Below are 27934 nucleotides of genomic sequence, written 5' to 3'. Positions count from 1 at the left end.
CCTCATTCCTCATGAACTGTTCTCACATACTTTGCCACTTTGCCAAGTACAGTTTTTGACTCTGCCAGGATGTTCCCATCTGCTCTAAATGAAGCAGCATTCATCATTTTCCCATGTGTTCAGCGTGAAAGCCAATCTTTATAAATTGAGGGATGAAATGACCTTGATGTTATGTGTAGTATTCTCACTATATAGGTAGAAATCAATAGTAATAGCAAAGACAAAGTCTTTTTGGAAGCAAAAAAGACAATACCTTTTAGAGAAACCACCTTCGAGCTATTCATGACACATTTATTGTTGGAAAGTTTACAGTTTCCCTCTTTTTAAAGAAAAAAAACAATGTTTCTTACAAATCTTATGACCAAGAATTCTAATATTTTTACTCTTTCTATTCATTTTTCTTAGATCAGATGTAGCAACTGGTACAGACTCATATTTGAAATGATAAGACACATTAAGTAAGAAGATGGCATTATTCAGTAGCAGGAGATAGGGTGCTTTCTATTGGTTTATTTTTAGAGAATACTGCATCTTGTTTATTAATTTCTTATAGGATAGAGTTAATAGTAGGACAATCATTCTCTTTGAATATGTTGTATTATTTCTATAAGTGGTGCCATATAAGTGGTTAATAGTCTAACCCAAAGTTAGCCATGTTTTCAAATATGATTAATATTTCTCTGTCTTTTTCTTAATGCTCCATTAACTAGTGCAGAGTAAGTGGTCCTACTGCCAAAAGACTTTTCCATTAAATGGAAAGTACATTTACTCACTTTGTGAATAAATTAAAGCCATATGGAATTTAGAGCAGAAGATTCTAACTTATACATTCTGTTTTAGAGATTTAGAAAATATAGAGTCATTTGTGCCCAACGGGACTCCCATATGCTTTCCTATCTTAAAACAAAAATAAGAAACAAGTATTTCAACTTTTCTCAACTATCACAATTTTCATGTGTATGATTACAGCAAGATTCCAAGGTGTGTGTGATTAATGGCAATGAGCTATGCTGAACATTAAAACTTTTGGATGGAGGGAGATTTTTCAATGGACTTTCTTCTGATTCTCTAAGTCTCTAATATTTTAGAAATTTGAGTATTTCTAAATAAACAAATGTATTTAGATGGCCACATGAGTAGTTTAGATGACAGTTGGGTATATCCCTCACCTTAAAGAAATCATGTGCCTGTTTACTTCAACAGCTGTGCCAAGCCAGGCACACAGGTGTGTGGTAGGATGGTCCATACATGAGAGGTTACTTGTTCTAGGACTTGGGTGAAGAAGAGACTATGGTGGCTTAAGCAATGGAACATGTTAAGGGCTTTTGTCCTCTGCACATCTTTTTTTGTTCTTTAGCTAAGTAACTATTTATTGAACACCTGCTATGGGCCAAGCACACACAGAGTAACTGAGGTACATCTACACACTATGGCGTGGCCCAGAGAGAAGTGGCACTGGTCCTCTTACTGCTTGCTCCATCTAACCTGAGAAATTTAAGATCTCTTTCATCACTTTTCCAAAGCCTAAGATATCAGTTCTCAAACTTGAGTGTGCATCAGCATCCCCTGAAGGAATTCTTAAAACAGAGATTGCTGGTCCTCAGCTCCAGAGTTTGGTTTCAAACAGCAATCCAAGAATTTGTATTTCTAACAAGTTCTGAGTTGATAAAAATGTAGGTCTTGGAACCACAGTTTTAGAACCACTGAGCCAGGACACAGTCAGTCCCAAGCAGCCAGAATCCCCATCATTCTTACGTGGATACTATGCCATGCCCTCTCAGTTCTTCTATCCCAAAGGTACCTCCCAAGAAGACATATGTACCTCCAAGTTTCATTGTCCTAAATGTACCATTCAAAAAGGAAAAGAGAAGCATCATCAGAAGGAAGAGGCCTTCTATCATTGTTTCATTACTGATTGCAGGAATTGTACCTCCATCTTAATAACAGAAAATTTGTTGAACACTTGCTATATGCCAAACACTGTGCTATGACTTTGAATAATGTTGAGTTAACATACAGCGAGTGTTTATCTGTGTTAAGCTCTAGTCACAGTCATTTAAATAGGTTATTTTGTTTGATCCTTGCTAAAATTCATTTTGCAGGTGAGGAAAGTGAGGTATATAGAAGCTAATAACTTGCCCAGAGACAGATAAATATAGCTAGTGAATAGTAGAGCCAAAAATATGAAATCAAGAAAATGTGAATTCTTAAGCATTAAGATGTAGTGTCTTTCAACATGTGTCTGTCTAGCTAGCTAAATTTCATTTAGTCTTCACAAGAACCGTAAAAAGTTAGCATTGTTAGCCTCATCTGTAACTGAAGCAACTAAAGTTTGAAGACATTAACAACTTGTCCACAGGTCAGGGATGGATGGGAACACAGGCTGACTGACTTCTCAGCATATGCTTTTAGCATATAGAGGATTATACCTGCCTCAGCAGGTAGGGACAGCCATTGCCCTCCTAGTGCTCATATGTACCCTTGACCTGCCCAGAGCCCCTCCCCAAAGTGGCTGAAACGAAGGGGGCAGATGAGTTGGAGATTTATATCACCTGAACGACAATGTACCCATATCAAAGGGCTGGAACAGCTCCTCAAATTCTGGTTGGCCAGAATTTCCCCAAGTGCCAAGAATTTTAGTGTTGGGCCCTTGCTTCTCCAGATTAAGATGATTGCTCATCAGGGACTAACTGGACCTGCATTTGGATCCATCAATATTCAGGGGCTTTCTGAGAGTCCAGAGTATAACTTATTGCAAAATCAGACACCTCCCAATAGTCCCTTCTTCAGGACTGAAGCACTCATTCCTCCAGATGCTGAAAATAGTTAGTAACTGACAGCTCCCAACTGAGTCTATCTTTAGAAATTGCCCTTGGCCGAAGAGAACCACCTCATCCAAGGTTATACCTCCTTGAGGGTTAGGAGAACACCTATTCAATGAAAGGTTGGCTAAGGGGCATAAAGGGCCAGCCATTTGGTTACAATTCAAGGTATCTCTGCAGGGCCATCCCAGCTCCAGAGGTCCTAGGGTGACCAACCTGGTTTTCTTGGGACTAGGGCTTTTCTCAGGATGTGAGATCATAAGTGCTGAAACTGGGACAGTCTCAGGCAGACTGGGACAAGTTAATCACCCTAAGAGAATCCCTTGTGATTTTCTGAGGCCCATCCTCTCATTCTGCCCAAGCTTGCTTCTTCCCCTTAACCTCATAGGTCTCGATTCCAAGACCATTTCCCAATAAATCTCCTGCATACTGATCCTCTTATCAGAATCTGCTTTTCAGGCTTTCCCTAAAACCTGAAAGGCTTCCCCTAACACCTGTGGCACCAGACTAGGAGAAAAGCTAGAGGGTAATATCACCTCCCCCACCTGCTGAAGGACTCATTGGAAAGATCTGGAGAGATGGTGCCAAAAGTGATGGACAAAATGAAGCTAACTGGAATCACAGCCAGATAGTGAATTCACTCAGCAGCTCCAGTAGTTTAAATCCACTTGTCAGAATAAAGCCACAACATCTGAAAGACTGGAGCAAACCTGACTTATGTTCTAATAAACACTTCTAATTTTAGTTCGTGGGGAAATCTGTTCATATTGCAAGAAATTCTTAAAGTTTTCTACCTCAAAGTCTAGTCTGCCTGTCTGTCCCCATTCTCTCCCTCCCTCCCTCTCTTTTGTTTTTGTTAGGGCTTCTGCCTTTGTCAGAACTTTTACTAATACAAATGTGTTTGCTGAGCCTGACTCCCTAAAGCCAGATGCAACATTATTGAATTCTAAATTTTCTATAACGTGAACTATAATCAAGGTGGAGATCTTTACCAAAAAATAATTAGCTTTGGGGATAGAAAGCTCAACAGAATCATAATAATTAAATTGGTTCCCTGTTTTTATTTTATTGAGAACACTAAGCTATATTGATCTTCTTTCAAACCAGATGCTGATTCATATAACCCCTTGCAGATCTTTGCTGATGTGCTTGTAGAAAAAGGAATAAACTTGAGAATTCTACCCTAGTACGCTAACGGATTTTGGAAAATGCCAACACTTTAAGCTTCAAAGTATCTGGCTTGGGGTTCTGAACTCCTCCAAGTGGGGGGACTCAAGTGGAAGACGCTGGTCCTTTAAATATCTGGTGGGGTCTCCAAACATGGAGGAAAATCTAAGACAAGAACAAGATGGGTATAGAGTTTCAGTTTTGCAAGATGAATAAGATTAACACTACTAAACTGTACAGTTAAAAAAGGTTAAAAGGCTAACTTTTATTTTATGTATTTTTACCACATTTTTTAAAAGACAGTGAGGAGCTCTAGGCCAAGCACAAAGTAGCAAATGACCTATTTACTGGTTCTGCTTGCAGCTCAGACCTGATCCCCACAGGACGCCTGTAGAGAAACCTCACAGTTCTGAATGGCTCCACTCTCAGTAAATGTTTCTTCCAGACCCACTCTTCTTCCTAATTGTCTGACCTGATCTTGATGCCCAAGCCTGTACCTCAACTGCTCTCGTTCAGTTTTCATCTCTCAGGACCACCCTGCTCCTCTATACCCCAATGAATGTGCTCCCTCCCTGTCAAGTGGCTTCCTCTTGCCCAGGCATTTGCTCTGCGTTGGATCCACTCATACGGGTGTCTATCTGTGTACTGAGCCAGAGGCTACCAGCAGTTTGTGCTTTGGTGCTTCCGGCCTCTTGGCCTTTCTGAAGAGGTTTCTCTGCCTAAAATGTCCCCTCCTCATCCTCAGGAAGTTAGACATACCCTCTATTTGTTTCCACAGCCCATTTAGACCTTGGCCATGTTGCCTTATACTTGTCTGTTCATTTTTTTATGTGCTTACATGTCTGTCTCTCCAGCCAATATCAGACTGCTCAACTTGAAGCCTGCAACTGGTAGATGGCTGACTAGAAAGCTATTATATTTTTATTTCTATGCTAGCATAAATAGTTTATTTTTAATTTCACAGTTTTTGATTATCATGATAAAAGTCTGTTGATTCTGAGAATGACTTTGGTTTGAAAGAGCAAGACTTTGTTACTGATTGTACCCATAGCAATTTTAGAAGGCATTGTTCTGATTTTCTCTATCATAAAAGTATAAAAGTTATTAAATAATTGCTACAAGGTAATTGTATTGATTGCCCCCAAGGGCAAAGTATAATAGTTTTTCAGTATTTATCTAATATGGAAAATTGATCTTTTAAAAATAAAAGGTTTGGTGTTACTGTAAATAAGTGGGCTATGGCATAAAATGATTTACTGTCAACAATGCTTTATTCAGTTTCCTTTTTATTTATATCACTTACTAAATTTATTTCTTAAAAGAAAAAAAACAAATTTATTTGATGTCACCTTTTAGCTAATTTTTGACCTGAAAGCTATCAATTCTAAAGATATTTAGAGCTTCAAGTTTCTAAAAATAGAGAAAAACTAGATAGAGCACAAAATTTGTTTATTTTTTTAACTTTTATATTTATCAGTTATATTTCTATGTGCAAAATTATAATGTGCATAAATGAAAATATTTTTAACAGATTTATATAAAAACCAGATGTCTGCCCTGCCATTTGCCCCCTTCCAGAGAAAATTACTTTCTCCTCTTCTAGCTGACTTATTTTTATTTAACTATTCTATTTCTCTAACATGTTTCTCTCAATAATTGTTGCTTCTTGGTTTCTCAGCTTAGGCATAATTAATCAACTTCTCACTGTGGAAATGAGCATTTAATATCCTTCCCTTTTCTCAGTGTTCTTATATCTTAATTCCAGTTAGACCAATTCTGTTTTTTACTTTATTATGGCTATAGACATTCTCTACATGGGTGAGCTTTGTAGTAAAATATGATTACTTTTCCTTCCATGTACTTTTGATTCTCCTATGATTGACAATTCCCTCATTTTTATATAGAAATGTTGAGTTTTCTATGTACTAAGCACTTAGCGTTAAACTAAAATGCCATCTTTTCTGGCAACTATGTGAATCTTTTCTCAAGAGGTCCAGTCACATCTATTGTTCTTCAATGCTTTTTTTTTTTTTTTTTTTTTTTTTTTTTTTTTTTTTAGGAATCTCTCTCAGTACTTTCCTGGATGCTTTGCTGTCTGTGCCTTTCTCACTGCCACTACCATGCTGGAGAACGTCTTCACCTTTCTCCTGTGTTGGATCTGTGTCCTGTATTCAGGGATTTCTTCATTGATAAGGAACACCCTTCAATGGCTCCCTGATAAAGAATGTGAAATAAGAAGTAAGTTTTTGAGACTTTATATGTCTTCCAATTGACTGATAATTTGGTTGAGTATAGAATTCTAGGTTGGAAATCATTTTTAAAGCATTATTCCATTGTCTTCTAGCTTCCAGTAATGCTGTTGAGAAGTCTGAATTATCTCAATATATATCTATTTATTCTCATTCATTCTCCCTACCCTCTCTCTCACTCTTGCTCTATCTCTATCTCTTTCAACTTGTAAATAAGATCTTTTTATACCCAGGATCTGGAATTTTTTGATGATGGGTCCTAGTGTGTGTTTTTATTAATCTATTGCTCTATTTGCTCTGTGAGTTTTTCAATTTAGAAACACATATCCTTTGATTCTGAACATTTTCTTGAATTATTTCATTGGTGATTTTTGCCTCTGTTCTTTTCTCTTTGGAGCACCTATTATTTGGATTTTGGACATGCTGAACTGATCCTTTAATTTTCTTTTCTCTCTTATTTTTCTATCTCTTCATTTTTTGAGCTACTTTTTTGGAAGAGTTTTTAAAATATATCTTCCAATCCAACTATTGAGGTTTTCATTTGTGTTCTCATTTTTAAAAAAAGTTTAAAAGGCAAAGTTATTTTCTAAATGTTTATTTTTTATCATCTGTTCTTTTTTCATGCTTACAATATCTTCTCTGGTGATATTAATGATAGACTTTTAAGGTTTTTATCTTTTTAATTGTCTTCTCCTTATATAGCCACCATTATTTGCTTTTTTTTCTGGTAGATTATTTTTGGTCTCAATATTGTATGTTAGAGGCTTTCTTCAAACACCTGGTAATTCTCATTATCTGCTCATATGTAAGAGTATAGTATTAAACATATAATTGGAAGCTCTGGCCAATCAGAGTCCCTCTTCTCCCTGGCTGAGTGATTAATTTAGGAATGAACATATTGTCCCACTTGGCTTAATAAGTGTCCTCCTTGGATGACTGGGAAAACTACTTCCAGTTCCTGATGTTACTAAGCTAGTAGGACCTGAATCTTGACTCGCTGGTGCCATCTTGATCTACGCATGGGGAGAGCTTTCAAGAGATGGAGAGGCAGAACATAGGTGGCATCACTTGAGCTATGGATCTGATTAATTACATCCCTTAACTTCTTCATAACTTCAACTACTTTATCCCCCCATTTCTTTGTTTGTTCTACTTAAGTTGTTTTGAGTTGGGTTACTATGACCTTCAACTGAATGTTTTTTGACAGATATCTTTCAAAATATCTTTCACAATGTTATCCGTCTGCCTGAAAATAATGTAATTTATGTCACCTACAAATGGAAAGGGCCATCAACTATTCATCATTTCATTTCAGCTTTCTCATAACGGCTCGCACACCCTATGAGTATCACTGTGTCCTCCAGAGTACAATATAGCAACAGTGAGAACGAATAACGTGGGAACAGACACAAAAATACCATCCCCAAGTAACAGTGATGATAAATTCACATTTTCTCTGAGGGCCATATCCTCTTTTCTCAAAGATCTCATTTGGTTCTGAGCTATTTAGATAGATAGAAATTGTGCCAAAGATTGTTCTCCAATTTCTTATTTTTCACTCTTACTGATTTCCTCTTGATGGTTTATGTATTAATGCCTCTTTCTTATAGTTTTCTGCCCTTAGCTTGTTTGTGATAACAGTGCGAACATTCCTTATTCATAATGTCCTTATTTCCCAGATGCAGCTATTCTTGATCTTAAACATTTTTACATAACCACTTTAAAACTCATATTTCTTACACAATTTCCAGTTACTCTTTTTAGCAGGTGGGTAATAACTTCTCAATTTGAGAGGTACATCTATTATTTAGCCATTTCTGGTTTAGTTTCTTTTAAGATAAATGAGAATTTAGAATACTATAATGATAATTTTTTGTGTGTGAGCCATGTATGAATGTAAAATACTCTTTAGCATTTCAGTGCTTCTAAAGATAGCTCTCATAAACTTCACACTCCTGTAAAATCAGGTTGCTTTGGAAAGTAGTTGAGAGTCTGTGTCTCACATAGGGCCTGATGCATTTTCTATGTCCATAAAAAGAGACCAAGGAATGACAAATTTTACTTGGAAACATTTTTGCCTGTCAAAAATCCTTTTAGAGATTTGTGCAATCAATGTACCTGATTTTGAAAACACTGGAAAATGGTGTTTATCAAATTTATTAGTCAGTTCCATCATACATGGGCCTCTGGGCTTACAAGATCCTAGGGCTGGAGGAAAGAAACAATCATTCATTGAGTTTCACACTCCACAATAAGTGACATAAAACCAAGAAATATGCTCTTATCTCAGAGCCAGGAGTTGCCTGTAGGGCCAGAATTTTAAAATAAGGAACTGGGTCTCACCAGAAAGAGGCAATGCTTTTAGAGGCCCTGGAGAGAAGGACCAGGCACCCCTCAAACATCACCATCTGATGATTAAGGCCCCAAGAGGACACTCCAATCCTTTCCTGTCTCCTCACCTACCCCCTCTTTTCCTATGAGATCCATGACTTTATCCTACTTCTTTTTTTTTTTTTAACCTTTGGCTAATTTTTCCATTTTGAACACTTCTACTTGCTCTCTCTCCCAAAATATGGCTCTTCAGCTAAAGACAGTCTGATTATTTTGCTTTGAGCCTTGTCTGATATTAAAATACTTGTTACATTTTCAGTCATTTGGTCAGAAGGCAAATATAGTATGCATCCTAATTTAAGGACAACTTGCCAATATTACTACCATGAAACAGATAAGGAATGATACACAAGCATATACAGATTTAATAATTGAGACAAACCCCAGTCTAAAAGTGTCCATGATTTTTTCTCAAGGATTCTGGGAAGTATCTCCTTCCACCTGGAAAATATCTAGAAGGTGGACCAGTGGGGCATTTCTTTAAAATCCACACCTTCTTCTTCCAGCTAGTGGAAAAATTGTTGCAAAGTTTGAACTATAAAGCAATGTGAAATTTCTGATATTAAAAAAATTAAATATCCATGGAGTCTGGCTGTGCAAACGAAGCAGATTTATCTACATCAGTGACATTGTCCTTATTTTTCCTAGTGGCTCAAAGGCAGAGAGTTTCCAGTTATGTGAACACAAGGCTACAACTCTACGAATATGTTTTCCCTGAAGTGACTGTGTGGTGGTTAATAAAAGTTATATCCTTGGCATCAAGAAGCTGTGTTTCTAGATTTATGAAATTTAGATTAGATCATTCTAAAGCCTTTTCAAGCTGTAACATTTTATGTTGCATATCAATATAACTGTGCCCTCTTAAAAGAATTTTCTCTGGTTCTTTTCATTTTTAAAGGAAAAAGCCTTATTCTATGAAAAGACCTTTGTGAAGCCCCCATTTTATAGACTACGATAAGTCTGTCCCCTTCAATACTTCCATCATACCTCTTCTTCCAGGGATAGTAAGAAGGTTAAGTCGACTAAAACCTATAATTCTAAGCTTTCTTGGCTTAATGTTCTTACACGGGGTTAAGAACTCTGAGCAGCTACACAGATACTCTCTCATCTTGTTTTTCCAAAAGGATTTTATTCTTGACCTTCAAGAGTTGAAATAACTCAACAATAAAATATTAAAGATTTTGTAGTAACTGTATCTCTACACCACTCAGTGCAGAGCTTTCATCAGAGGAATTTCCAATATAATGATGAACATCCTCATGGACATTTTGACTTTCACTCTGGGATGGTGTATAAGGAGACATGAGCTGGATTTATGCTTCAATATTATTAGATAAATTCCTGCAAGACTTTTTTTTCTTGAGGTTAAAAGCATTCCAACATGGGAACTTGAGTTTTATTTATCTCTAAAATCACTCTTGTAACCAGCTTATTGAGAAGAGGGCATAAACATGACTGGATTTATTTTTCTTCCAATCACACTTTCAACCATGTGCCATCATATCTCCCTCGGTAGATAGTGAGTCACTTAATGGATATCTTGGAAGATTCCATTACCTTCTGGTGGCTTTCAGTTTCTTTGACACCTACCCAGGTTAAAACTTCAATCTCAGACTTGATTTAGAGCTCATCTCCTCCATTGCCCGAATATAAGCTTAAGCTGGGACAATGATTGCAACCAGTGGGGAGAAGCTTAATCAACTCTGAGACATGGTTTTCTCTACTCTACTTTCAGAACTAACTAGAGAGAGAGGCAGGGAGGATAGACAAGGAAAGAGGTGCTTCTTAACTTAAAATGGCTGTTGTCATTTTCTTTGGCTTTCACAGTGTCAGTGGCTGACACTATTGGATCATTGATATCCCTATAGCAGACATCCAAAGGAGCTGAATACTGGCTCTCCAGTGGAGTGGGGGTTTGAGGATATGAGCTCTTAGAGGTGGAGGACTTCAGAGAGTCTTTCTGTTGCCCAAGACTCTGAAGAGACTGACAAGTTCAGCTCTGGCCCCTTTCAATCTTTCCTCAGCTCCCACAGCTTCTTGTTCCTGATGTTATCTCACCAAGTGGGCAGCCATCTTGGGTGGCATATCAACAGGATGGACAAAATCCACTTATTATCTTAGTATGGGTCCCCGGAATCATACTCTTAAATAAGAAATGCAGAAAAGGATTAGAAAGTGAGACAGAGAAAGGAAGACAGCCAGTAAAGAGTGTATTAGCAAGCAAGTTACCCCTTAGGAAAGCTGGAGTTCAGTTCTCTGGGAAACTCCAGGAGCCAGTATAATTATCCTGCCTGAAGGGGAAGAGAAGTGAGGGCTATATAGCAATATCTGTCAGTCACTGGTTGAGAGTTATTCTTAGGGATATAAACTTCCCAGCATTTCTGGCCTGTGTATAAGCATGGGCAGGGTAGACTCCAGTGGCCAGGGAAAGCTCTTGGGCAAAGAAACACAGATGCGGGAAGTTGGCAGTCCTCTTTATGGAGCCATCTCCAATCTCACACCCACAGGTCTGCAGTTGGCCAAGACTGTACTGCTTCAGGCTGCAGATCTGTGGTGTGGCTGGCACAGCTCTATAATGCATGCCTCACTCCCTGACTTAGGCTAGGACAGCAGCTGTGTGAGTACATTCTCCTCATGGCTCAGGAATTTCAGATTCTCAGAGGGGTGGGAGAAAGCACTTAAGGCCATTTGAGGTCTAGCCTATGAACTCATTCCCTGTTACTTCTGCCCTGCTCTCCAGTGGTCAAGTCCAACATCCATAGGGGATGGGAAGAATACAATTTCTCCCATGGAAATAGAGCAGGGAGCATGGGAGGTGAATATTTGGTAAACAGTAATGCCATCTACTACACACTCTCCAAGCATCAGAAAAAATTTGAATCCCAAAATGAATACTAACAAATGTCCAGAGAGAACAAAGAAATAGTATTGTACTTGGTGGTTAAAGATGCCACTGATTACCTTCAAGTATATATTTTCACCAGAACAGAGAAGACCAAAATAAGATTTTAGGTAGTTATTAGAAAATTTTTAACAATGTTAATTTAATAATAATAAATAATAAATACTTGCCACATAATATCACATGTATTATAATAATTAATTTATTAGTTGTAGTAAGACTCATTTCAGACTTCTGAGCTCCAGAACGGTAAGATAATGTGTTTGTATAGTTGTAAGCCACCATATTTGTGCTAATTTGTTAAAGCAGCAATTTGAAATGAATATAATAAGCAACACCTATTGGGTGCTCACTGTGTACCAGGCACAGTGCTAAGTGCTATAAAGTGCTCTGTCTCTTTATCCCATGTAAGAGTGAGGGAACTTGCTCCCAGCTATACAGTTGCTATGTGCTGGGAGTTAGGACTCAGATTTGGACCTCAGACTCCATGTCGTTTCCCTCATATTAAGAGTCAGGGATCTACTGTTCTCCATTAAGAGGCACCAGAGCTTCTAAGAGAAATTGCTTATTCTAGAAATGGAGCAGGGGAGACAAGGTAACACCAGATGAGTTTAGAGCATCTTGTAGTGCCCGAAAGCAAGGAAGTACTCAAAACGCAAAAAGACAGGGGAATATCACAAGGACACAGGAGCCAATCTGAACATGCTCCCAATGGTCAAAGCTGGGACAATTTGAGTGACAAAATAAATAAAGTAGTATTAAAATGTAACTCAAAGTATAAAATATATGGCCATGCATCCACGCTGATATAAATAAATAAATGAGGGAGAAATGACATACTTTCCTCACAGAAAAGTTCCAAATATTTAGCTACCCACCCCCTCCAGGAGATGGGGAGGTTAATCCCCAGCCCCATCCCAGTGTGGACTAGGTTTAGTGACTCATTCTAATAAACAGAGAATGGGAAGGAAAAAGTAGTAACCTTATAGTGGAGAAACATGACAGACAGCACCTTATCCAAATGGTCAAGGTTAATATCACCAGAGATAAGTCATGTGGATGTCATGTATCCCCTGATGTGATGAGATGAGAAGGGCATTTTACCTCTGTAGTTCTTTCTTTCAAAATCTATATCTTCATTCCAAACCATGAGAAAATATAAGACAAATCTAAAATGAGGAAAATTCTATACAATATCTACTAGTATTCAAAACTGTAAAGATCAAGGAAAGACTGAGAAACTGTCACAAACAAGAGAACCTAGGGAGACATGACAACTAAATGCAGTCATGGATGAGATCCTGTAACACGAAAAGGGTATTCATGGAAAAACTGCGAAAATCTGAATATAGTAAAAAAAAATTTTAAAAGGAGGGAAGGAGGGAGGAAGGGGAAAAGAAGGAGAAGGAGGAAGGGGAGGAGAGAGAGAAAGGGGGAGAGATTTTAAGAAAGATGAACTATGGATATAGAACACTGTGTTATTGTTTATTCTTCATTACAACAATTTGATGGAGTATATAACCCTTTCTCATATGTCGCAGCACTCCAAGAAGTAAAGTAAAGCAGATTTTATTCTCATTTTACCATATCATTCAATGCTCACAATTTATTGGGCACAGTCCTAAACAGATTAGTATAATATCATGTTATATGATATTCATGACTCTTAACTTGTTTAATCCTTACAACATCCCTAAGTAACAAAGTAAGCTGGGGTAGACACTATTTTCATCTCCATTTTCCAGAGCAGGATACTGAGACACAGAGATATTAATTTTCTTAAGTAAACACAGCTAGTAAGTGAAGGAGTCTGACTGTGAGCAGAGGTGGTTGGCTCCAAGTCTTGCCCATCACCACTAAGCCTTCAGTCTTTGTGTTCAGAGAGGTCACAAAAGCAGTTGGTTCAGAACTGAGACTAGAATCTACTCTTTCCCAGTCCAATGCTTTGCCCCTATTTCCAGGCGCCACCACTCAAACTTGTTTTTCCTTTTCCAAAGCACAGTGAAAGTCTTGGAATTTCAGAAGCCAATCTGAAAATGCTCTCAATGACCAAAACAGGAACGATTTGAGCAACAAAATACAGTAATATTGGATAGTAACCCAAGGTATAAAATAAATAGGTGTGTAGCCATAGTGATCTAAGTAAATGATTGATTGAATAAATAAACAAACAAACAAACAAATAAATAAATAAATGGAGGAGAGAGGAATTCTTTGACTTTCACTCTTCCTGAGCAACTCAAAAACAAGCTAAGAAATCTCAATTACATATATTTATTGTCCTAAATAGAGTCAGCTAAATAGAGTAAAACTTTGTCAGTGGTTTATTTTCCTGACAGGATTCTGATGACTGTCTTAGAGCTGATGACAATTTGATTTCTTAAGCTTTTTGTATATTGTCTTGACAGTTCTTGACCTTTTTTAATCCTTGAAATTTAACTTTGTTTACACTGACTTTGTACTTAATATCTTTTGGCATCCTTTGGAGTTTTACTTTAGTATATGTTCTCTGTAGTTGGACAATAGTGTTCATTGTCACCAGTTGTTATCTTCTTCAAAATATTTAGTTTCAAAAGAGAAGAATAACTTTAACATTTCTAGGCTTTGGGGATGCTTTTATGATTTTTTTCAAGCTTTGAAACTCTCTTTCCTGGTGTAGGTGTAGTGTTCAGATTGAATCTGAAAGAGAATGGTGAGTACTAACTGTGATCATATTTTCTTTAAAAACATGTCAATATCTCAGGGTTTGTTTGATTTTAATGGGAACTGGGTTGAAAAATCTTGAATTGAGAGAATCACCAGGTAGATTCATCATTCAATTGTACTATGGTTTTAAAATAATAAAACCGAGGAAGAACATTTCCAAATTTAGCAGCAATTGTAATAACACATAAAATTTGTAAAAAGCATTTCCATTTCCCAAATACTCTTCTCCCTAGAGTCTCACAAAAACCAGCAAGGTTTATACTATAATGTGTTTCTTATAAGTAAAAAAATGAGGTTAGACCCAAGTTTACTCAGCTAGTTGTGGGCTAAGCTGAGATGCCATCATTTCATGATACTTTGAGTTCTTAAAACCAAAGGTTTATAGTAGGGCAAAATCTTGCCAATGTCTTACTAATCTTGCTTTGATAAGTACTACATATTATCAATTCTTCTTAGATATGCCACTTCCATCAAAATGACAACAAAACCTATTTAATAGTTTATATAATAATAAAACATGAAAAAAGATCAAGACCAAGGCCATTTATTATGATTTTATTTACATTTAAGAAGCAGGAATTAAAAAAAGCATTATCACAATTTTATCCACATTTAAGAAACAGCGAGGCAAAAGCCTACCATAGTATAGTAAGATAATAGTTCAAATCTCTCAAGGATAAGCTTTTTTTAAAATAAAAAGTTACAGTGCATGAAAAGTACCTAGCATGAAAATTGGTATTCAGTAACTATTTTTTAAAAGCAGTGCAGTAAGTGATGCATGGGGGATGGGCAGTGGTCTCGGACTCCGGCCTCTGGGACTTATTAGTTGGAATGTTTAATGAGGTTAATAAAATCTTTTTTTTTCAGGTGGATATGAGTATTAGAAATGAGAAAATTTATGTCCCTTACATAATATACTATCTGGCACTCAATAATTATTATATTTTTGTTTATATTTTTATTAAACAAATGTCCAGCTGCCTGCTTTTAGAGAATCTATGGATAAAAGCCTTCTTTTCCCTGGAGGAGAAAATATCAACCTTGAGAATTGTTCTTTCTCCACACTTGCTCTTATCCAATGCTTTCAAAATTAATGTACCAAAGAATTACTTGTTTAATGCTCATAAAACCACTTCTTAGGCTATTTACTTGGAAATGAAGTCCATGGAGGGGAAAATATCAGGCAATAGGACAGGAAGAGAATTTCTTCTAAATATGATATCAAGGAAGTGTTATAAGTATTAAACCAGCAGGTACTTCAGATGAAGAAGTGCATGCCTTTCAAATAATGACGGAAGCCATTTGAAGCAGAACAGTGGAGACAAGTCCAATTTGTTAAGCAATCTTAAGATGTAGAGTATGTGTAACACTTCAAACATATGCAGTCTCTGCCTTCACACATGAAGGAGTTTTATTCCGGTAACCATGGTTACCTTATGTACTACTCAGGTACTCATAAAGTGAAAGAGATGAGTGAAGAGTAAAGTTAAACCCTACTGAGACATACAAAGCAGAGACTGGTAATATAATGGATTTTCCTTTTGCTTTGAAGATTTAGATTTCTATGGATACTGATTTATTATTTCTGTATATGTATTTTACCTGTATTAGGACTATATTTTGGCTAGCTATATAATGATGTCTCATAATCTAAAATAGCAAAACTTCTCATAGAAAAAAAATTGTACTAACTGTGGTGGGATAATGGGAATAATTTGGACGTGAGAATAAGAGGGGGGAATCAATTAAGCATAGCATGGAAGTCTTAAGAAGCAACATAAATCACGGTGTTTGTGAGGACACGCAATTACAGTTAAAGATATAAAACAAATACAGGAACACTTCCATAGCATAAAGTAATAAGTGAGTCCAAAGAGCTCAATTGTATTACTGCATAGTTAACGAATTATTTGGTGTAAGCCTGTGCAGCTAGCTGACCAGGAGTTCCAGGAGCCTGGCTATGAAAAATGAACCCATTCTTGTCCTTGCGATGGTTTAGCATCACCTCGTGGCAGTAGTCCACTCTGGCTTAAATATTGATGGGAATGATTCTGGCTTCCGTGGATGATTCTGAGAATCTTTCTGTTAATAGTGACCCTTTTGTCAACCAAATATAGGAACGTTGATCCAAGAGAACACTCAGGTCACAAGGGCATACTTCCCACCTCTGCTTCCCAAGGTGAGATTTTTCTCCCATTTTTCTTCTAGAAGACAAGAATTTTAGAAAGGCCCTTAATATTAGCAGAAAGTCTCATTAACTTTTCTTAGTCATTTAACTCTCCTACTCTCTATGTCTAGTTTTCATTTTAAAAAATGGTTTAAATAAAGAATCTCTGTAGTAAAAGGCAAAGAGTACAGGAGAACTTATGAAGAAAAAGAATGTTCTCTTGTCTCACCCTGTGTTACCATCCAGTGATACTCCCTGATGAGATGCTTTAATTGTTTCTATTTTTAGTTCTTCTAGTGATAATTTCTGTAATTCTAAATAAGATTCTTGATGTAACAAATTAAGAATTTTTATTGACATCTTTTATGAAATATGAGAATTAGCTCATTATATACCATCCTCCACCTGTTTCCCATGTCCTATATCCAATGTTTGATAGTTTTGTTATTATTCTAAGTTCTACTCTTGGTTATTTTTGTAATTTCAAATAATATATTTATCTCTCTATTCTTATTGCATCAGAAATAGGAGAACCTTTAGTTAACATTTCAAATTTTATGTAAGATAGCACTATGAATAAGCTCCTTAAAGGGGTGGGGGGGGGATAGCAACAGAAAACAAATGAAACAAATATTAAAAATACAAAGATGATAGATTTAACCCCAAACAAAATAATCACATTAAATGCAAATGATCTAAACAGTCCAATTAAAAGATAGAATTCATTAGATTAAATAAACAATCAAGACCCAACTATATACTGTCTACAAGAAACTCACCTTAAATATAAAAATACAAATAGGTTAAAAATAGAAGAATGGAAGAAGATATATCATTGTCACACTAACCAAAAGAAATCTTAAGTGGCTACATTAATACCAAATGAAGTGCAGTTGACCCTTGAACAATATGGATTTGAACGGCATGGGTCCATTTACATGTGGATTTGTTTTTCAGTAAATACTGTAAATGTGTTTTCCTTATGATTTTCTTGGTAATATTGTTTTTTTCTCTAGCTTATTTTATTGTTATAATACATGTTATAATACATGTAACATATAAAATATGTGCCAATCAGCTGTTTATGTTATCAGTAAAGCTTCTGGTCAGGAGTAGGTTATTAATAGTTAAGTTTTGAGGGAGTCAAAAGTTATACACAGATTTTTGACTGCACAGGGTTCAGTGCCTCTAACCCCATGTTGTTCAAGGGTCAACTGTATATTTCCAAACAGCATATTACCAACAATAAAGAGGCCAGTTTAAAATGATAAGTGGATAAAGTAATCAAAAGGACACAGTTCTAAATGACCTTAGGCCAAAAACAGAGCTTCAAAATATAGGAAGCAAAAATTGATAGAATTCCATGGAGAAATAAATACCCAGAATTATAATCTGATATTTCAACATATTTCTCTCAATAATTGATAGAATAAGAAGACAGAAAATCCACAAGGTTTGGCAGACATAGAAACATGATCAACCAACTTGACCTAATTGACACTTATAAAACAAACTACTGAACAAAAACAAGTGCATGTGAATCAGTTACCAAAATAGATTGTATTTGGAGCCATAAAGAAACTTAATAAATATAAACAAATTTAAATTGTATGAAGTGCGTCATCGGTCACGATGGAATTAAATGAAAAATAAAGATATCTTGAAAAAATCTCTTAAATATTTAGAAACTAAATGCATTAGTTTACTAGGGCTGCTGTTACCAAAAACAAAACAAAACAAAACAAAACTGGGTGATTTAAACGAGATTGTATCCTTCTGAGAGCTGTAATAGAGCTGATCTATGCCTCTAATAGTTTACCAGCAATCTTTGACATATCTTCAATCTTTATATGGCGTTCTCCCTGTGTGTGTATCTGTGTCCAAATTCCCCTTTTTATAAGCACACTGGTCATATTGAATTAGTGTCCATCTTAATTTGATCATCTGCAAAGACTTCGATTTCCAAATAAGGTCACATTCACAGACACTGGGAGTTAGGTTTTCAACATCTTCGGAGAGGATACAATTCAACCCATAACACTAAATAACACACTTTTGAGTAACCCATAAGTCAAAGAAAAATCAGAAGAAAAGTATTTGAAACTGAATTAAAGTGAAAACACAAAATACCCAAATTTGTGATATGCTCCTAAAGCAATACTTTGAGGGAAGTTTTTAGTGCTAAACACCTATATTAGAAAAGAGAAAGGTCTCAGCATCCACCTTAAAAAACTAGAAAAAGAAGAGCAAATAAAACCTGAAATAAACAGAAAAAAAAAGGATATAGTAAAGATGAGCAGAAATCAGTGAAATAGAAAATAGAAAACCCAAAAGCTAGTTCCTTGACAAGACCAATAAAACTGATAAAACTCTAGCCAAACTAATCAGGAAAAAGAAAGAAGACTTAAATATTCATATCAGGAATGAAAGAGGTGGCATCACTACAGTGTCTACAGAGATTAAAAGGATAAAAAGAGTATTATGAACAAATTTATGCCAATAAAATCTACAACTTAAATGAAATAGACAAATCCATTAAAAAACACACTTACCAAGCTCACTCATGGAGAAGTAGGTAATCTTAATAGCCATATATCTATTACAGAAATTAAATTTTTAATCTTATGTCAGCCTAATTTTCATTTCTTTATAGTTATCCCATTGGTTTTTCCTCTCTATCCTGTCTCTGTCTCTCTCTGTCTCTGTCTCTCTGTCTCTCTCTCTCTCCTCCCCTACCCCAACTGAGGTTTCCAGGATCTCTTTTTTATTCTTTTGTAATATACATTTTTTTTTCTTCTTACCATCTATTTTTCATGCTCTACCTTTCAGTCAAACAACCCTCTATTTCAGTTGGAGAGCCATAGGTTTTCTGTGGCTCTCCATTTACTCTTTCCATTTACTTTTCTCCCACTCCCATGAGTCTAACATGAATTAGGACAAGCCAGTCAGAACATTCCATCTTTCTAACCATCTAGTCATGGGTGGGTGCATCACTTATGCCTGTCCAATCTGAGCGAATCTCCAGACTTTTTTGGGGAACTGTGAAACACAAACTCTCTCTCCTTATTGACTGTGTGGTATTCAGATGTGAAGCCTCGAACTTCTGCCACCATTTTCCACCACGAGGAAAGCCTGTCTGGGAAGAATGCTGACTCCAGAAGGAAGGGCTGAGGGAATGACACAGAAACGGAGCCAGAGCCCTGTTAAAACCACACCTAAAGTATGACATTTAGTCAGGTGAGCTCTGTGTCTCTACCACAAACTCAGTAGGTAATTTTTCCTTTTACTTCAAAGAGGAAATAGAAAGTATTATTAGCCCATCACCAAATATGCAAACCAAATTTACAATGATAATATGTCTTTTCCTAACTAAACCTCAAGTCTCTCCCATGCCCCGGATCCCACGTCTCTCTCTATTAGCATTCAAATTCATGTAAGCTTTTCCCAATTAAAAATCCCTCACTGTACCTAGTATTGCATCAAACTGTTGCTTTATTTCTTTCTCCCTCTTCACACCCAAACTTCTTAAAAGAACACTCAATACTTGCCATTTCTATTTCTTCACTTTCCTCTCACACCTCACATTCTCATTTCACAACTTCCACATGATCAAAACTGCTTTTACCAAGATCATTGGTGACTTGCATGTTGCCAAATCCAACTTACAGTCTTCAGACTTCTGACTTAACACCTCGCCACTTACCTTTGACACTATCGTCCACCCTCTCTCTTTCTTGGAGCACTCGTTCTTCGGCTTATATATACTATATTATATTTTTCTAAGTTCTTTCCTTTTAATCAGCTCTTAAATGTTCTTGAGAAATTGACCCTGAGCCTTCTTCTCTTCTTAATCCTTACTCTTTTCCTAGATGGCCTCACCAATCCCCATGACCTCATTATCATACATGTGTCAACGGCTCCAAACTGATCCTCTCACCTGAATTCTAGGTACATTTATTGCCTCTGAGGCTTATCAAGTCAATTGTATCTAAATTTGCATTCTTCATTTTTTCTTCCAAAATCCGCTTCTCCTTTAGTGTTTCCTATCTTAGTAGATGGCCCCCACAATCTTCCCAAATGCTAACAGCAGAAACCTGAGAGTCAAAATTTGATGACTATGTCACCCTCCATCATGTCCTGTCATGAGAGTAAGAGAATGAGATGATCACACCACTGGAGGCTGTGAACTGAGAGTGGTACTTCAGGGTCCAAGATTTTGGGGGTGGAAAAGTTTCAGTCAGTGTTATGCTTTAAAAGGTGACTAGGAGTGTAGAAGGCTTAAATGGATGGAGAAGTGAGGGTCACTAGATTGAAAAGGTTAAGGTAGCCATGTGGTTAACATTTTGGAAGTCTCTACATCTTTCTAGGGAAAAAAAGCTTAAGTATCTGCATACATTTAATCAAAGAACAAGCAGTAGCTTTTCTTAATTGACACTCCCTTGGTACAAAATGTTTTGCCAAGAGTTAATGGACACATGGTTCTAAATGATTTCCAGCAACATACAAACAAATCCTGAGACAAATAGTGACATTCTATACTGTTAAACATTAAACTGCATACCTCTTTTTCCCAATGAGGAGAAAATGAATTTTTCTGCCTAACATTGCCCTTTGAAGATAGAACTAATTTAAAAGCTCTGGTCTCTTGGCAACCATAGCTGATTTGCACACTTAGTGTGGATAGTAGATTTTTTTTAAAAAAGATTTGAAGTTACTACCTAAGCTTCCCAGAGAATGTTTTTCGAAATGTATTTAAACAGCATATAGCAAGGTATTTTAACAGAGATAAGAGTACTTTCATCTCAGTAGTCATACTCTATTGATAATCTTCATGACAATTAAATCTATTCCGAGTCTCTTGACTGCAACTCTTGCCTAGCTACAGTGGTAAAACACATGCTTGCTTCCTTTAATTTAAGGATTTACATTCAAATGTGGTCTTCTGTACCATTCACAATAAAATTTTAGTACATGGTGATTCATTGCAATGCTGCGTTCTTCTAGCCACTATACTGGTCGATACACAAGTACATTCTGACTGAAGACCTACTCTCTTACTCGAGATTCAACTTCTAAACTTAAGAGTCACAACCTTTGTTGAAAAATCTCTTGTCACACTCAAGGTTATAAATTACATTAGTAGAGGAGGCTGTCAAAAATGGCACGGTAAGCTGTTTGCAGGAAATTTAGTTGTGGACAAGTGTTTCCTTTTTCCAGGCCAGAAATACAAATTCACATAATTGCTTTCAACATACATCACTGAGAGGGAAGTCAGAGGTTCACAAGTTTGATTTTTGTGTTCATCCCATAGGCTCTAAGACTTAGGGACTTTCAAATGGATTGAATTTGATTTATTGTATTTTCCTTCTAATAATGAATGTTATAGTGCTTGGTTAGTAGTTTAAGGAAATTAATAAAAACATTCTTATAGGCAATGTGGAAAGAGCACAAAGAACTGGAGAGAGAAGTCAAGCAATTTTTAAACAAGCTTGAGGATAGAACTTGAACCTGAGAAAGAAACTCATTAGAAAATTAAGTTCCTCCCAGATATAAGAGGTTTCTGGGACCATTTACAGTCGTCAGTCACCTACCTTTCTGTCCCTTTCATCACTAACTGGAACGTTTCTAATCATACTCCTGTCAATAACTCTAACTAAACAAAAGAAAAACTTCCTTAGTCTTTCTTCTCTTTTGGCTCACCTGGTTTAAATTACGAGCTATCTCTAGCACAGGTCCAAGTACACTTAGGCATCCATTAAATATTTATGGTATGAAGAAATTCAATTTTCTGAAATACCAGTGAAATAAACTCCTTTAATGTTTCATTTTGTGATGCAATATACAAAATGTACATAAAACATAAATGTTTAACTTAACAAATTATTGAAAAACACCAGTGTATCTGCCCTGCAAATCAAAACATAGAACATCTGCCCCATAGAAGGTCTCCACCTGTCTCTTTCTGATCTTAATCCCAGCTTACCCCCTGCCAGTGACCACTATCCTGACTTTTATAGTATTGTTTTACTTTCTTTTGGAGTTGTGCTACATAGTGTATGTGTGCATGGATGTGTATTATAAATAATATATTATTATATTATTGTTATTGTATTACATAATAATGGCTTAATTTGAAATATGTATCGATGGAATCGTATACATATTGATGATCATACATATTGTATGTAGTCTGGCTTCTTTAACTCAGTCTTCTGTGCCTAAGATTTGTCCATGCTGTTGTATGGAGGGATAGTTCATTCACTTTCTTGCTGTATAGTATACTATGATACGGACCTACCTCCATTTGTTTTTCTGTTTTTCTAGTGAATTGTCCTTTTTTTAATTAAAATTATTGGAGTGATATTGGTCAATAAAATCAAATAAGTTTCAGTGTACAATTCAACAATGTTTCATAAATGTATATTGCATTGTGTGCTCACCACCCAAAGATAGATTTCCTTCCATCACCAACTATTAGAACGCTTTTACTCTCAACTATCTCCCTGCCCACCTTGAGATAAACATGCTATGCTAAATAAGTCAGACAGAAAAAGTTGAAAACCATATGATTTCACTACTGAGTTGTTCTTGCTTGGAGCTTCTACTAATAATGCCATTGGGAACATTCTAGGGCATGTTTTCTGCTGAGTGTAAGCCTGCCTTTCCATGGATAGACACCCAGAAGTGGGCTTGCCAGGTCTTGAACGGTGTGCATTTTCAGCTTTACTGTCAGACATTATTCAAAAGTGATTTTGTAATGTAAATGCTCATCAACAGTGCATGCGAGTTCTCATTGCTCCACACCCTTGTTAATATTTGGCAATGCCATATGTGCGTGCATGTGTGTGTGTGTAGTGTGTGTGTGTGTGCGCGTGTGCGTGTGCATGTGTGATATATAACGACAACATTTTTATTTTGCTCATGGATTCCGTGGACCAGAAATTCAGAAACGGGCCCAATAGGAACAACTCTTCTCTTCTCCATAATGTCTGGGATCTCAGCTGGAGCGACTGGAATTACTGAGGGTAAATAGAATGCGTAGAGGCTGGAATAGCTAGGACCAGAGGATCCACTTCCAAGATGGCTTCTTCACTTATACGTCTGATGCCTGGGCTGGGATGGCTAAAGAATGGCAAGGCTGGGATTGTTGACTAGAGTGCTTACACAAGACCTTTCCCTGTGCCTTGAGCTTCCTTAGAGCATGGCAAACTTGGAGTAGACAAACTTCTTATTGGCAGCTTAGAGCTGTTATCAAAAGCTACTTTGGCTCCAGGTTTTAGAACATGGATCCAAATTTCAGATACTTCTATCAAGTAATCTCTAATGAGTCTTTGAAGAAAAGAATGCATGAATACTACAAAACCTCCAAAAGTCTGCCATATACTACATGGGTAATTCAGTAGGAGGAGGAGTAATAGAATAAATTATCAGAATTTCTTGAGATGGGCAGTGTGTAAAGTTAGGATTTAAAGATTTAGGTCTAGATCTCTAATTATCCTTGGCTCATAGTGATTCTTGGGTTTGCCATATATTTTTTAAATGTTTTGCCATTCTGATACATGTGTACTATCAGATGTTTTATTTTTGCCACTGTGATGCATATATAGTGGCATCTCATTGTGGTTTCAACCTGCATTTACCTAATAGCCAATGAAGTTGAGCACCTTTCCACATGATATATATATATATGTATATATATATGTCTATATATATATACATATTATATATACATATATATACACATGATATATATATGTAGATATATAATCTATATATCTATATATATACACACACACATAAATATATATAGATAGATATATAGATATATATATGAAACACTATTTTTTTTATGGTAACATTGGTTAATGAAATCCAATAAGTTTCAGCTGTACACTTTAATAATAAGGCATATGTATATTTACACTGTGTTCACCTCTCATAGTTAGATTTCTTTCTGTCACGACATATTTGACCCCTTTTACTCCATCTACCTCCCCCTTCCCGCCCCCCCCACGCCATACCCTCTGGTAACCGCTAGTCCATGTCCATGAGTCTCTGTTTGTTTGTCCTGTTCGTTTGTTGCTTTTAGGTTAATATCCCACATATAAGTGATATCATGTGGTTTTCAACTTTTTCTGCCTGGCTTATTTCACTTGGCATGATTATCTCAAGGTCCATCTATGTTGTCACAAAGGGCAGTATTTCATCTCTTCTTGTGGCTGAGTAATATTCCATTGTGTATATGTACCACAGCTTCTTTAGCCAGTCATCTATCATAGGACACATTGGTCACTTCCACATCCTGGCCACTGTGAACAATGCTGCTATGAACATCAGTGTGCAAATATCTTTTCAGATATGGATTTTCGAGTCTTTGGGGCAAATATCCAGTAGAAGGATTGCTGGATCATATGGTAGATCAATTCTTAGTTTTTTGAAGAACCTCCATACTGTTTTCCATAGTGGCTGTACCAATTTGCAGTCATACCAGCAGTGTATAAGGGTTCCTTTTTCTCCACATCCTCTCCAACATTTATTATTACTTGTCCTGTTGATTATAGCTATTCTAACAGGTGTGAGATGGTATCTCATTGTGGTTTTGATTTGCACTTACCTAATAACTAACAATGTTGAGCATCCTTTCATATATTTGTTGGCTCCATAGGATATTGACCATTTGAATTTCCTCTATTGGGATGTGACTGTGCGGGTACTTTTTCTGTTTTACCCTTGCATTGTCTGCCTTTTTCTTTTTCACTTATAAAAAGTCTTTATATATCAATAGGAAGGTTGATCTTAATCATCTAGTTCACCCTCACCAGAAGCTGGAAGCTCTAATGAGTACATCTTATCCGTATGTATTTTATGGCATCAATTTCCTTGGTGGTTCATGGTAGCTACCTGTAAAATAGAAAAAGATTAGAATAATTAAGCTAAAATCTATTTAATTTTTAACACACCTGCTATTTTAATTTTTGTGCAGTTCTATTGTCAATATTTTCTTTCTCTTTTTCATTAGTTGTAATAAGTTTACTTAGCAACCATTTTATCACTTGAAAATCTCTATCAGTTCCCCTTATCTTTCCCAAATACAAGGACAAATTAAAGTATACTTTTAAATGGATCCATGTTTAGAAATGTGTGTAATATTAAAAGAGACAGTGTTTTAAAGTGATTAGCACATAGCAAGGACTTAATAATACTAGTTATTAGACTCTATTTAAGAACTACATTAATATTACCTTCCTGAATCCTGATTCCTTAAGAGTAGATAATCTATATCTTGTTAAAGTTCTAGGAATCAGAACTTTGATAACCATAATGCTTTCTTTTATCTAAAAAACTGCATAATTATATTCTCACTAAAAATCCAGAAGAAAAAAATCCTTAGTCTTTTATATCTGCCGTATAAAATCCAATTTTAATATACCTTCAACTATTTTTTTTTTTGGCAAACATTCTTTTTATTTTTCTTCCTTCTGAGGTTTATCAAAAGAGGAAGCATTTATCTGAGAACAGTATCAGTCCTCTAGAGCTGGGGTCCCCAACCCCTACTGGGCCACGGACCAGGACCACCTGTGGCCTGTTAGATGCCAAGCTGCACAGCAGGAGGTGAACGGCGGGCTAGTGAGTGAAGTTTCATTTGTATTTGCAGCCGCTCCCCAGCACTAGCATCACCACCTCAGCTCCACCTCAGATCATCAGGCATTAGATTCTCATAGGAGCATTGGTCCCTGGTGCCAAAATGTTGGGGACCACTGCTCTAGAGGGCTTGGTTAAATATGGACCCCTGTCTCCCGTGGTTACATAACAAATTGCAAAAGGATATTCATATAAATGAAAACATAATTCAAATTTCAGTAAATTATAAATTTCTGATTATTTTGCAACTCATCAGGCTAACAACTTGCAAAACTAAATAAAAATTTTTAGTATTAGCTGTAGAAGGCAATTTCTGGCAACTATCCCTGAGGATAAAGAATTCTAATAAAGAAGAATATTTCTTCTGATCCCTTCTGAAGAATTTGTTTGCTTTAGAACACACTTGGGACAGAAAGGCGCCAAGGGCTCCAATTATCGGTGTCTCAATGGCATCATTTTAAACTGTGCTGGAGGAAACTTATGAACTCCAGAACCTCCTTCTTTAGCAGTTATGCCCTAAGTTGCCCTCTTAGGTATTTTACAAAATGTAAATGCTCGACGTTTAGATAGACACCATCAGTCTTAGAGCAGTACAGAATCCTTTCATCATAAACAGGCTTTGAAAATCAAAGGTTCACCCCCCTCCATGTGAAGACCCACAAGGCTAACATCTGAAATGCTTTAGTAATTTTTTCTAACTTACTATGTTAGCTCCAGGGCACCAGAATTTTTATTTCTCTTTCTTTTCAGGGAACAGATTTTATAATGGATTTCAATATTGTGCCCTCATACAAATTTACCAGGACAGAAAATGTGTAGAGACTCTTCGAAAAGCTTAGAATGTGATGGAATCTTCATCAACCTTATGGATCTGGATGTTAGCTAGCATAATCTGTATTTCCACTTGGAGCTGGAGTATTGTATTAGGCCAAACTCTAATAGGACACAGTCTATTAATAAATGACTGAACTGTGAGAAAATATCTTTGCTGAATTTACATTACTATTTTAGGTTTAGACATGATTTTTTTGCCGTAAAAAATGTAATGACCCAGATACGTTTTGCCAGTAGTATTCATGAATTACCAAATGCACAGGGAAATGGATCATTAATATGATTAATTTAAACAGGGGCACTTTAAAAAACAAAACAAAAATTAGATGTTTTGTGGTAAATTAATTCACCTATGTCACTGAGCACTAATGACATAGTATATCGAGGTTGCTTTTGCTGAAGAGCAGAGAAAGGCTGCCTATAAAACCTGCCTAGAGGAGTCCACGTCTTAAAAAAAAAAAAAAACAAGGAAGAAACTTTCCATGAGACACGAATATAAAAGTTAACAGTGTAGGCTCTAAGAGTTGAATTGCTTGGTTCAAATCTCAGTTTTTCCTTTTGATAGCATAGATCCTCAGGCAAATTATTGTCTTCTGCTATTTTTTTCAAAAATATTTTTGAAATACAGTAGAGATACATAAAATAATATTAAAACACCATATACTAATTTCTCAAAATAAACATATGTGGAAGATTGGGAGTGGAGTGAGAACATTAAATACCCTGGTAAGAATTTTGAATTTTATCCGAAGAGCTAATGGAAGCCATTGAAATGTTTAAATATGACCAGATTTGGGGTTTTAAAGGGTATCTTTTGTGTATTGATTGAGGGAACAAATTATTTTTAAGGAAGACTGGACTGTTGTAGAAGCACGGGACTAGGGTAGGGCAATAGAGATTAAAGTGAAGTACAGCGTCAGATGTAGAACTGTCTAGATTTTGGATGTGGTGATAAAGAAGGTACTGGGAGTGATTCCTGGGTCTCTGACTTTTCCAGACTGGGTATGTGGATGATAGTGCTATCTCTAGAGAAGAGAATCACTAGTATGGGAGA

The sequence above is a fragment of the Pteropus vampyrus genome, unplaced genomic scaffold (assembly GCF_000151845.1).
Source record: "Pteropus vampyrus isolate Shadow unplaced genomic scaffold, Pvam_2.0 Scaffold81, whole genome shotgun sequence".
Taxonomy (NCBI): Eukaryota; Metazoa; Chordata; class Mammalia; order Chiroptera; family Pteropodidae; genus Pteropus; species Pteropus vampyrus.
The sequence above is the reverse complement of the archived record's forward strand: the minus strand, read 5'-3'. Positions refer to the sequence as shown.